Source organism: Scyliorhinus torazame, chromosome 6 (assembly GCF_047496885.1).
Source record: "Scyliorhinus torazame isolate Kashiwa2021f chromosome 6, sScyTor2.1, whole genome shotgun sequence".
Classification (NCBI taxonomy): Eukaryota; Metazoa; Chordata; class Chondrichthyes; order Carcharhiniformes; family Scyliorhinidae; genus Scyliorhinus; species Scyliorhinus torazame.
The window spans coordinates 270,765,736-270,778,572 of NC_092712.1; the positions used below are offsets into that span (position 1 = coordinate 270,765,736).

A 12,837-nucleotide genomic window follows, 5' to 3' on the forward strand; every position below is an offset into this window, starting at 1 on the left:
ATTTCATTACTATCCCTGAACACTGGCACGCTCTCGCTGCCCCCAGTCACCCCAGCCCCCAGAGCCATGACTTAGATACCTTTGACCCCCTATATGCTCTCCCCCAGCCACCGTCACATCCACCGCCCCTACGCCTCATGACAAACAAGTCCCTCTTTGGCCCGCGACAACTCTTGCAGACTGGTAAGGCACGACGATTCGGGCCATCCGACGGCCCACGCGGCCAAGGCAAAGAAACGGCAGACACGAGTCTGGCAACCGGGAGATGGCGATGATTCAGATACCGACTCTCGTTTCGGTAATGCTTTCACAACACTGTTTGGTACAGAACCCTGAGGTGTCCAGATGATGAGAAAGAGACACCGCCTAAGTATTAATGTGTCCAAAGTTCTGATGGAGCCTGCCCGCCTTTTTCCTTCTTTTTTTTCTACTACATTGTTTTAATTCATGTCGCCCGACACAAAATTACTCTTCTGATTCGAGGGTACGATGCCCAATGACAGTTAAAGGTACACATTTGTTGGGGGACAGATCACTGTTCTACCAGCCTTTATGGCAGGTTTCCACACGACTATAAACTCTTACCGTCCACCTAGGTCACCCAGGTAGGGAGTAATGACACTGATCCCTGCCCTACCTGAGGACCCCAAATGCATCCGGTCAGTTAAGCTCGGGTAGTGGAGTAACGGCACTATCCCCCGCCCTACCCGGGGATTCCACCCATTCTTATCCTGCAGTAGCCCACACGCACCTCATGTTCCCTTCACCTCATACCCTCTGGAATGGTTCTCTACACTCTGCGTTGCCTTTGGCAGGCCTTAGTTTCACCTTCTCTACTCTCTCTTTGGTTGTGGTATAAAGAATGCATTTTGCCACGTTCTGTACGCTCACCCCTTCTTTCCTTTACCTATCGCGACCCCCTGGTTGCTCCCCACATGCTATTTCGACATATGACACAATTGGTTGCTATACACACTGCTACACATGAACTATCTCTGAGCCCTGGAACGAAACTCTAGAAAACTGGCCACCCTGAAATTCGGCTCGTTAAGATAAGCCTCAACCAACACTGGTTGCAAATAAAGAAAAGACTGGTCGAAGAAATTGTCCGCCCACTCCCCGCATCGCCCACAAGCTGCGAGAGTCTCTGTACTTTAAAAATGTGCATTTCTTGTCTCTCCAAAATGGTATTTCAAAAAAAACAATGAGGGAGTCACACATGGTGACAATCATAACGGGTAATTGGAGTAAGGTGAGAAAGACTAATAAAACAAGATATTAACCAAGGATAATAACAGATACTATGCTTGTACCCCCAGGATTACACGGAAAACAGAAGACACGGGATGAAGCAAGAACTGCTGACATGTGTTTGGATCATTGCTGGACTTCTGCAACTGCGTGCGCAATGAACTTTTGGAACAAACACTACACCAGCCCCGAACACTACCACACAACAGCCCACCACCAGCCCGGACACTACACCACACATAAAGACAGACATCGAAACCCCCACCTGGTACGAAAATATTGCCAAATGGAACCCTCTTTCATACATAGTAGAGGCCCTTCTAGTAGTTGCAATAATCTACAGTGTCATTCGGACACTTCGACTCCGTAAATGGCGAGCAAAAGTCTCCCACTCCCCGATATATGCAGTCCGATCCCCCTTCTTTGGAATTCAACAAAATTGAACTCATGTAACAATTGCTGCTAAAAAATAAACCATGTACCTCTTTAACTTTATTAGGATTAAGTAGAAATGTGATGCTGCTGTTTTAAATTTTGTACTGTATATAAGTTCTTTGATATTCACCAGCAGCATGAGAGTAGCTTAGATAGCAATAGCTAGAGATCAACTCTGCGGATAAATTAAATGTTTTATAGTGACCTGAATTATAGTAACCGTTAGAGATTAATTAATTTATGAATATATTAATGGAATATTAGGTAAATGTCCCAAACCATAAGATAGAGTAGAGTAGAACCTTGCCTTGACCAAGGGTGACCAGTCCACCAAGGATGAACAGGGATCAATAGTGTGATCCATTACGCTTCGCGTTCAGGATCAAAAGGACAGAATGTAGACATCTAAGATGGCCACCTGCAAAGGACCATGGGAATCATGGCCACCCCGGGACTCAAACAGATACAGAGCCTATGTGTTTCTAAAACACAGGTAACCAGACTTGATTGAAACCCCCGCTCGTTTGCATTTCAATGGCCCATTTTCCCAGGACAATAGAACACCGATCAAGCAACCGGTACAGCCACAGACTGATCGGCACCACTCCCCTTACTCAGAAAGCATAACTGCCAAGGTCAATGACCGCTAAGGACCCGCCCAGCTACCAAGGCACCCGCCCCTTTATTGGCCGAAATCGAAGAGAGTAATCAGAGCCCTGTCGAACTATTGGGTCCAAGGTTAAGGACCGCCCCAAAGAGCGCGAAATCCCAAAGGGATAAAAGAGAGCGCAGCCATGTGTTCTGACTCTTTTGGATCCAGCCTGTGCCAACCCAATTGCAGCAGGAACAACCAGCTAAGTTCAAGACCAACGATCGATACCTGACGGTGAGCCCAGCAGAGACAGAGCAACTTTCTTCGAACCAGCCAAGTGAAATCCAGATAAAGGCCTTATTCATTTGCACAGTGCCGGTCGCCCTGAAGTTAAATATAGGTTATTGTAGCTGATAGGTGTAGTTTAACTCATAGTAGATATTGTGTTTGCATGTTGAGGTAACTCTTGTGTATGTGAATAAACCATCTTTTGAACTAACTAACTGGTTGTGTGGTCATTTGATCGATATAAGGGAAGGCTTGTGGTTCACTAAGATAAATTTAAATACCCACAGTATTGGCGGCGCTGTTGGGACCGAAACAGAGCAACAAGACCACCCCCCACCAGTCCCCCCAGCCCCCGCTGAAGCCCTCCCGGCCAGCAGAACGGCTCCCCCCCCAACCTGTGGCGACGCTGGACACAGTCCACAGCCGTCATTCGAGGTCACCAAAAATGTGAGCACACGCGTCCCACACCGTCGGGGGCGGAGCATCAGGGGAGGGCCAGAGATGTCCCAACAGCATGCGGCATAATCACTGATTATGCCGTTTTTGAGGGGGAAGAGCGTCTGAAAAATGGCACCACCTCCGATTTCGGAGTAAAAGCGGATTCTCCGATGTTATGGGTGAGGCGTTTTCAGAACCCCAAAATGTATCATGGAGTTCAACCAACCTCTCCTTTAATGTATTTGTTGCTTTTCCTAGCACACGGCTTGTTCCCTAGGTGTGGGATTACAATTATAGACACGTGGGTTTTTAAACACAAAACACTGTTTATTCCATGAACTCAACTTAACATCTTAAATAAACATTGGATCTCTTAACACCCCTTACTTCAAAGATAACTCAGAAAATATTGCAACAGTAAATAATTCCTCAAAATGTTCCTTCAAACCTCCAAGAGACTTAACACCTTTAAACAGAATCACATCAGGTTAAAGGCTTTACTATTATGAGTTTAAATCACCCAAACGATCCAGAGATAGTCTTTCATGGCAGAGATCCACTCACTGCAAACACAGACACTCCCAAGCTCTTTTCCTCCAAACTGCAGCTTCCTGGAAACACACAGACACACACAAGCTGCTTTTCCAAACTGAAACCTCAAAATGGCTGATCTAAAGCCCAGCTCCACCCACTCTCTGACATCACTGTTTTCTTAAAGGTACATTGCTTAAACATCCATGTCTTAAAGGTACTCTCACATGACACCTCCGCCCAAGAAAAAAAAAGAAACCATAAACTTCAAGATGGTTTCATGTTTCACTTTTGCACCATCCACTAAGAAATGTACACAGTAAATATACCTTTTTGTTTTAAAAAAAAACAACACATGCAAACAGATATAATAATATAGTCCATTTTTCTTTGTTCTTCTTCCTCCAACCGAAATCGTTCTCGATTGACAGTCTCTTTGAACAAAGTCTCTGCACGATCCATCGATTCCTTTCCTCCTTGGCACTTCTCTTTAGAATCAGATACTTTAGTTCAATCTGACCACAGAGTCCCTTGCAATTCTCCAATACAGGAGCATTGGTGATCACAGCTTTCAGGCAGTCAAATGCCTGTTGAAAGTCCGCTGTCCATTGAAATTTTTTAGGTTTCTTTAGCAAGCCCATCAGTGGAGTAATCACGCCACAAAACTTTTGCACAAAGGTGCGATCAAATTCATTCATGTTAAGAGATCGCATTGCCTCCCTTCGTCTTGAGGGTATCGGAAACTCCTCAAGGAAAGTGATTTGGGCTTCTCCAAATTCACTTTCGGCTAGGTTCATCACCAAACCCGCCACCTGAAGTCGATCGAAGAACTCCATTAGATTTTTAAAATGTTCTTTCCATGTCTGGAAGTTGGAAATAAAAACAGATTGTCCCACTTTCTCAATGCAATCCTCCAAACGTGGGATAGGATAAGAGTCCGTTCTCGTAACTGCATTCACCTTTCTGTAGTCCACACACAACCGTTGGGTACCGTCTGGTTTAGGTACCATCACTATTGGTGAGCTCCATTGGCTGCAACCCACTTCAATTATGCCATTCTTCTCTGTTAACCTGTGCCAATTTTAAAGGATTAAGTCTATATGGACGTTGTTTGGTAGGAACAGCATTTCCTACATCTACATCATGTATAGCCATTTTAGTACTTCCCAATTTATCTCTACAAACTTGCCCATGTGATATCAATAACTCTTTCAGGTCAGTTTGTTTTTCCTCTGGAAGGTAACTCAACACTTTATCCCAATTTTTAAGAACATCCTCATTTAATTTGAGGTACGTCAAATTCCAAGTCATCTGGATTTGGTTCATCACTTTGAGTTAGAAACATTAAAACCTCCTCCTTTTTCTCTCCTTCCCTTTCAAAATACCTTTTAAGCATATTCATATGACACACTCGGTGAGTCTTCCTTCTATCTGGTGGTTTTACCACATAATTCACCTCACTTAATTTCCTTTCAATCTGATACAGTCCACAAAACCTAGCTTTTAAAGGCTCACCTAGCACTGGTAACAACACTAAAACATTATCCCCACTGGCAAAACTGCGAACTTTGGATTTCTTGTCCGCGACCCGTCTCATCACATTTTGTGCAACTTTCAAATGTTGTCTAGCCAATTCACCTGCTCTATTTAATCGTTCCCCAAAATTTGACACGTAATCCAGTAGTGTAATTTCCGATTTCTCATCCACCAATTTTCCCTGAATCAATTTAAGTGGTCCTCTTACCTCATGACCAAAAATTAGTTCAAAAGGACTAAATTTGGTAGACTCATTAGGTGCATCCCGAATTGCAAACAATATGAATGGAATTCCTTTATCCCAATCCTCTGGATAATCTTGACAATACTTCCTCAACATTGTCTTTAATGTCTGATGCCACCTTTCTAATGCTCCCTGCGATTCTGGATGGCACTTAGTTGATTTAAATTGTTTTATTCCTAAGCTATCCGTAACTTCTTTGAATAACTTTGAAGTAAAATATGATCCTTGATCCGATTGAATTTCTGTCGGTAGTCCATATCTAGTAAAGAATTTAAGTTACTCCTCCACAATCCTTTTAGCTGTAATATTACGTACTTGAATCTCCTCTGGAAACCTAGTTGACACATCCATTATAGTCAAAAGATATTGATTTCCACTTTTTGTTTCAGGAAGCGGTCCTACACAATCAATTATGACCTCGTAAAAGGTTCCTCAAATGCTGGAATGGGTATTAAGGCGCTGGTTTTATCACTGCTTGAGGTTTCCCTATCACTTGACATGTGTGACATGATTGACAAAATTTAACTACATCTTTATGTAGTCCAGGCCAATAAAAATGTTTCTGGATTTTAGCTTGAGTTTTCCTTATTCCCAAATGACCTCCCACTGGTAGGCAGCACTGGGGGCAGCACGGTAGCATTGTGGATAGCACAATTGCTTCACAGCTCCAGGGTCCCAGGTTCGATTCCGGCTTGGGTCACTGTCTGTGCGGAGTCTGCACATACTCCCCGTGTGTGCGTGGGTTTCCTCCGGGTGCTCCGGTTTCCTCCCACAGTCCAAAGATGTGCAGGTTAGGTGGGTTGGCCATGATAAATTGCCCTTAGTGTCCAAAATTGCCCTTAGTGTTGGGTGGGGTTTCTGGGTTATGGGGATAGGGTGGAGGTGTTGACCTTGGGTAGGGTGCTCTTTCCAAGAGCTGGTGCAGACCCGATGGGCTGAATGGCCTCCTTCTGCACTGTAAATTCTATGATAATCTATGATGGTACCTCATGTGCAACTCGCAACACCTCCTTTCTATACCCTACCAGCAATACTACTTGATGAACTTCTGCCCACTTTTCAGCCACCTGCATATGTAAAGGTTTCCATTTTCTCATCAAGACATCATTTTTACGGTAGTAGCACTCTGGTATACTCTCAGATTCTTCTTCCGTATATGCTTTCTGATATATCCGTTTTATTTCGACATCTTTCTGTTGTAACTCCGCCAATTTTTCTGAACTAAAAATATCCGCCTCATCCTCCACCTGTTCTTGTTCTTTTAAAAAATCGTTTCTGATACTTGCACTTCAATTTCATCTTCACTCTTTGATTTCTCCTCTTGTCTTAACCTGTGACTTTGCGACCTTGTTACTACACAATCCGGAAAAATCCCAGGATATTCGTCCTTCAACCCTTCAGTTGTCTGATTTTCCACTGGCTTATCAACCACAATAGGCATCACTCCCACCTGCAATCCAGTGGGTAGTATATCATATATTAGGTGGGTTGGCCATGATAAATTGCCCTTAGTGTCCAAAATTGCCCTTAGTGTTGGGTGGGGTTACTGGGTTATGGGGATAGGGTGGAGGTGTTGACCTTGGGTAGGGTGCTCTTTCCAAGAGCTGGTAAACATTATTCCTGCACATGATAGTTTATCTATTACTCCTACTACCAGTTCACCACTCTTCACTGGACTTTCCAACCTTACCTTAAATAATGGAACGCTACTCCTCTCACCCTGAATTCCACATAACACCACCTTTTCTGGCAACATTCTTCTCAAACTACATAATTCCTCATCTCTTACCATTAAAGATTGACTCACACCTGTATCTCTTAAAATTGTGACTTCTTTACCGGCTCCTCCTGATACACATGAGTAAACTTTACCCACACAAGTAAATTCTTCAAATACATCTGGCACCTTCTTAACAATTACTTCTTGAACAGGCTGTACAATCGTTTGCACCTCCTTCACTTCCCTTGGGCTTTCCTTTACTACTCTAACAAACCCCTGTTTTATCCTGTTTTACCACATCAGCCTTCCCAATGCTTTTCTTCAACCACCAACACTGTGACTTTACATGGCCTAGTTTATTACATGGAAACATTTGAAACTTTTCATTTCTTTTCCACCCTCCTGGATTTCTTTTTTAATCTGAGGTTCACTCTCTTTATTGTCTCCCATCAGATCACCATTACATTTACCACTTGAGTATTTCTCATGTCCCCAGTTTCTATCCATCACCGGCTGAAACTGATGTCGGAAACCAATCTTTGATTTATGAACTAATTCATAATCATCTGCCATTTCCACTGCTAATCTTGCTGTTTTAACCTTCTTGACGTGAGTTCTCACTTCATCAGGAATTGAATTTTTAAACTCCTCCAAAAGTATAATTTCTCTGAGAGCTTCATACGTTTGGTCTATTTTCAAAGCCCTTATCCACCTATCAAAATTACTCTGTTTGAGCCTTTCAAACTCCATGTATGTTTGACCAAATTCTTTCCTTAAATTTCTAAACCTTTGTCTGTAAGCTTCAGGCACTAGCTCATATGCACTTAAGATGGATTTCTTCACCTCCTCATACGTTCCAGATACCTCCTCCGGTAGTGATGCAAACACTTCATTAGCCCTACCTACCAGCTTTGTTTGAATCAGTAATACCCACATGTCCTGTGGCCATTGCATTTGTTTAGCTACCTTCTCAAATGAAATGAAAAAAGCTTCTACCTCCTTCTCATCAAACCTTGGCAATGCTTAGACATATTTAAATAGATCCTCACCACGTCTTCGACTATGACGCTCTGTCTCATTATCCTCATCCATCTCCTCCAACTGTAGGTGTCCCTTTGCGTCTGCCAATTTTAACTGATTTTCATGTTTCAGAGCCATTTTCCGAAGTTCAAACACTCTCTCTTTTTCCCTTTCCTCGCTGTCTCTTTCTTTGTTTCTTTCTTCTCTCTCCTTTTCTTTTTCCTCTCTATCTCTTTCGTATACAAGCCGCTTTAAATCTTTCTCATGTTCCATTTGTTTAATTTGCATCTGAATTTTTGCCATTTCCCATGAGCCATTTGCCATTTCTCTATCTCAGGCAACTTTAAATGCTTAACAACCGCCATAATTATCTCATCTTTTCGCATTTGTCAGGTAATGTTAACTGCAATGTTTTTGCCAGACCCAACAGCCTGCTTTTCATCTCTGTCCATAAAGTACTGTGTGTGACAGTCTCCACCCCAAAAAACGTCTGAGCCTCTGGAACCGCCATTGTCCACAATACACTCCCCACTTAAACTAAAATACCACACCGGAAAAGCAACAATCCTTCACTGTCTTTAAGTTCACAAAAGCCAATCTAATAGATAGCCTTTTATCCCCCTAGAGCCCCCAATTGTTATGGGCGAGGCGTTTTCAGAACCCCAAAATGTATCATGGCGTTCAACCAACCTCTCCCTTTAATGAAAATGAAACGAATGAAAATGAAAATCGCTTATTGTCACGAGTAGGCTTCAATGAAGTTACTGTGAAAAGCCCCTAGTCGCCACATTCCGGCGCCTGTTCGGGGAGGCTGGTATGTGAATTGAACATTGCTGCTGGCCTGCCTTGCTCTGCTTTTAAAAGCCAGCGATTTAGCCCAGTGAGCTCAACCTAATGTATTTGTTGCTTTTCCTAGCACACGGCTTGTTCCCTAGGAGTGGGATTACAATTATGGACACGTGGATTTTTAAACACAAAACACAGTTTATTCCATGAACTCAACTTAACATCTTAAATAACCGTTGGATCGCTTAACACCCCTTACTTCAAAGATAACTCAGAAAATATTGCAACAGTAAATAATTCCTCAAAATGTTCCTTCAAACTTCCAAGAGACTTAACACCTTTAAACAGAATCACATCAGGTTAAAGGCTTTACTATTATGAGTTTAAATCACCCAAATGATCCAGAGATAGTCTTTCATGGCAGAGATCCAGCTCACTGCAAACACAGACACTCCCCAGCTCTTTTCCTCCAAACTGCAGCTTCCTGGAAACACACAGACACACACAAGCTGCTTTTTCAAACTGAAATCTCAAAATGTCTGATCTAAAGCCCAGCTCCACCCACTCGCTGACATCACTGTTTTATTAAAGGTGCATTGCTTAAACATCCATGTCATAAAGGTACTCTCACATGACACCGGGCAATCGCCGAACGCGACTTTGGTGTCGGAAATCGGAGAATCCAGCCCTCTGACTTTGATATTTGTTGGTGGCACTAGAAACAGGATTGAGACTGTGTAATGCCACTTCCTATGTAGCACCCTTACAGCTTCCCGCACCATCCATTGCCCCAAAACCTAGTATATTTCAAATGCGAAATATTCGCCTTGCAACCCTCCAAGAACTCTGCATTGCTTCAACTCTAGTTTTTTTGTGCCTCCCCCACAACCTTTGGCCCACCACTGACAGCCATAACGTAAAGCATCCAGGCCCTAAACTCTGGAATTCCCTTCTTAAACCTATTTGCCTCTCTATCTACGGGATCATACCACAACAGAACATATAGTAGCCAACCGGGTCAGAATTGGTCAGGAAACTGGGCTCCAAATAAGAGAGCAAACTAGAATGACCCCTACCTGCGGCCTGGAGATTGCAGGTGGATGTCTGCACACTGGAATGACATGCCAATAGGAGGAAGAGGCTTCAATGCTGCGTCCTCCACCAGAAACGTCCCCTCAATCTTCTCCCCAAACATCCCCCTGGACTTGTTCCGAGCTCAGGGCCTGGCCAGAGGTTTGGCGGCAGACTGAGCAGACTGAGAAGGAGAGACAAGAATTGAAACAGAGGCAGGGAGAAGGGTATAAGTGGTCCAGGTAGGAAGAGAAAACGGTCAACAAGCAGTACTGAAGACCCTGAAAACAAACCAGCTAAAACTGATTATGGTGATGATTCTGATGCTGAACACAAGGAAGATGGTGGGGTTGAATGAGGTGGTGAGGACAAGGATTCAAATGAGAAAGGAGAGAAGAAACCAAAGTGTTTTCCTACAATGCAAGAGAAGAAGAAGACTCAAAGAAGACTCCTGACCGTCTCACAGATAGAATAATATTTGCCTGCTCGGTCCTCTGTACATTTGAAGATGAGGCGATTGTTGCTCACATGAAGTAAACGTTTCACAAGGAAACTTTTCATAGATTTCATAGAATTTACAGTGCAGAAGGAGGCCATTCGGCCCATCGAGTCTGCACCGGCTCTTGGAAAGAGCACCCTACCCAAGCCCACACCACCCTATCCCCATAACCCAATAACCCCACTCAACCAACACTAAGGGCAATTTTGGACACTAAGGGCAATTTAGCATGGCCAATCCACCTAACCTGCACATCTTTGGACTGTGGGAGGAAACCGGAGCACCCGGAGGAAACCCACGCACACACGGGGAGGATGTGCAGACTCCGCACAGACAGTGACCCAAGCCGGAATCGAACCTGGGACCCTGGAGCTGTGAAGCAATTGCGCTAACCACTATGCTACCGTGCTGCCCAATGAACTTTCAAGTTCATTGGGACCAAACTCAAAACTCAGACTGCTGACTTTTTGGATGACTACATCTCAAACAAGAACAAGGAAACACAAACGCCAGGAGCAAATCGGAGATGGAACTAGTCTCAAAAAGCAGCTGATGCAGCAACACAATGTACTCCAGGGTATTGGTCCGGAGCTCTGCATGAAAAAGGTGGAGGCAGCTCATTGTGTGGCCTGTGAGCTGTTCACCCCGATGCAGACTGGCTTCATTGGGCAGCATTTGAGGTCAGCTGAGCACAACCGAAACCGTAGGGCAGCTATTGAGAGAGCCAAAAAGAATAGACTAGTTATTGCTCAGAGCATCCTGAATAACAGCAATATTGCAACAATGCTAGAGAAATATATCAAGGGTGAAAACCCATTCACCGACGATCCAGGTGACAAGGATGCAAAGAACAAAGAAAAATACAGCACAGGAACAGGCCCTTCGGCCCTCCAAGCCTGCACCGACCATGCTGCCCGTCTAAACTAAAATTTTCTAAAATAACAAAGAAAAGTACAGCACAAAAGAGGAGGCTGGCATGCAGGGAGTTAATGGTGAGGGTGATGGGATCAATGATGATGCCGATAATGGATAGAAGAAAGAGGGAGAAGGTGCCGAAGAAGGTGAAGGTGCTGATGGTGAAGGTGGTGACAGTGAAGAAGGTGCTGGGAGTGATGAAGGTGAAGAAGCAATAGATAAATTTGAGGAAGCAGTTAATGTGCAGATGAAAGAATGGAGGCAGAGCCTGAAACTGACGGAGGACTTGGGAGGAAAGGATGATGCAAGTTAAAGCAAAGACCTTGAAGAACCATTTGAAGCTGATGAAGATAAGATTATGGAAGGAGAGGGTGATACGTTACCATTGATACAGAGTTACAGTAACTTTAGTGCAATTTCCTGAAAAGATGTGGATAGAAGATATGTTACCCAGTCATTCTCTAAAGCTTATAGTAATTTTAACATTTTTCAATGTTTGACTTGATGGTAGATTTGCGTTGTTGCTATACTTGAGTCCCAGCTGATGGTTTCATGGGTCCAGTAAATTCTCCTTATGTACTCTGCTGAATGGCTTTTCACAATGATGTAGCCCATAATCTCTCCTGAACCTTTGTGTGAAACATTTTACAAGAAACATTCTTTCTATAGAAGTGCCAGTGCCCTCCAGGAGAGGACAGGGCAGCAGTGCCAAAAAAAAAGAGTGACTTTCCTTACATGGCAAGGGTAAGTCTGCCAGTCTCTCGCTGCACCCACTCACCCTCTCCTCACACCCCCAAGGTGATCTCTTACCCAGCCACCTCATAGGTTGCCCATCTGGCACAAGGCTCTATTTCCCCACCCCACCCTACTCCCCCATGGTGCGCCCCAGTCTCTACTCTCCTCCTCACATGCCCACTCCCACTCCTGTTCCATGCATGCCACTCCTCAACCATCTGAACTGGCAGGATTACCGCCGACAAACTCCCCATCTGTCTCTCTGCAGGGCAGAATTGAGCATAGCCACCCAATGAGAGTCCTGCACCCTCGTCCCATATGAGGAAAGAGCCCTTGAGCTGGCCAGGGAGGAGCACGACTGAACCTATGTGGATGGTAAAGTGGGGGCAGTGACACACAGTCATTCCTCAAGCCTCACGTGAGTAAACATCTTGCATCATTTATCCCCCGTGAGATACCAATGCCATCTCCCTTCCCTTGCAGGGCAATCAGACGAGCAGCCGGGCCATCCTCTCCTTCTGTCGCTTTCTGCCTGAGGAGATGGTGCCATTATTCCAATGCAACAAGTTCAACACTGCGAGCGTGGTGTCTGCAGTGGAGACCTTGGTGCAGGTCATGCACTCCATCGCGGGGATCCGCTCCGTGGTTCAACTCATGACCTTCATGGCTGAGGGCATGAGTTCCATGGTGCAGGGCTTCAACTGCATGGTGCAGGTGCTGGTGGGAATCCACAAATGTTAGTGCCAGAGGGCGATGGGGCTTCTGTATCCCACTGC

The 12,837-nt window shown here is 44.4% G+C and overlaps 1 pseudogene; it reads left to right on the top strand.

Moving 5' to 3' along the window:
* The first annotated feature begins 265 nt into the window (after window positions 1-265).
* On the top strand, window positions 266-11,750 carry LOC140425869 (A-kinase anchor protein 8-like; annotated as a pseudogene).
* The last annotated feature ends 1,087 nt before the right edge of the window (window positions 11,751-12,837 follow it).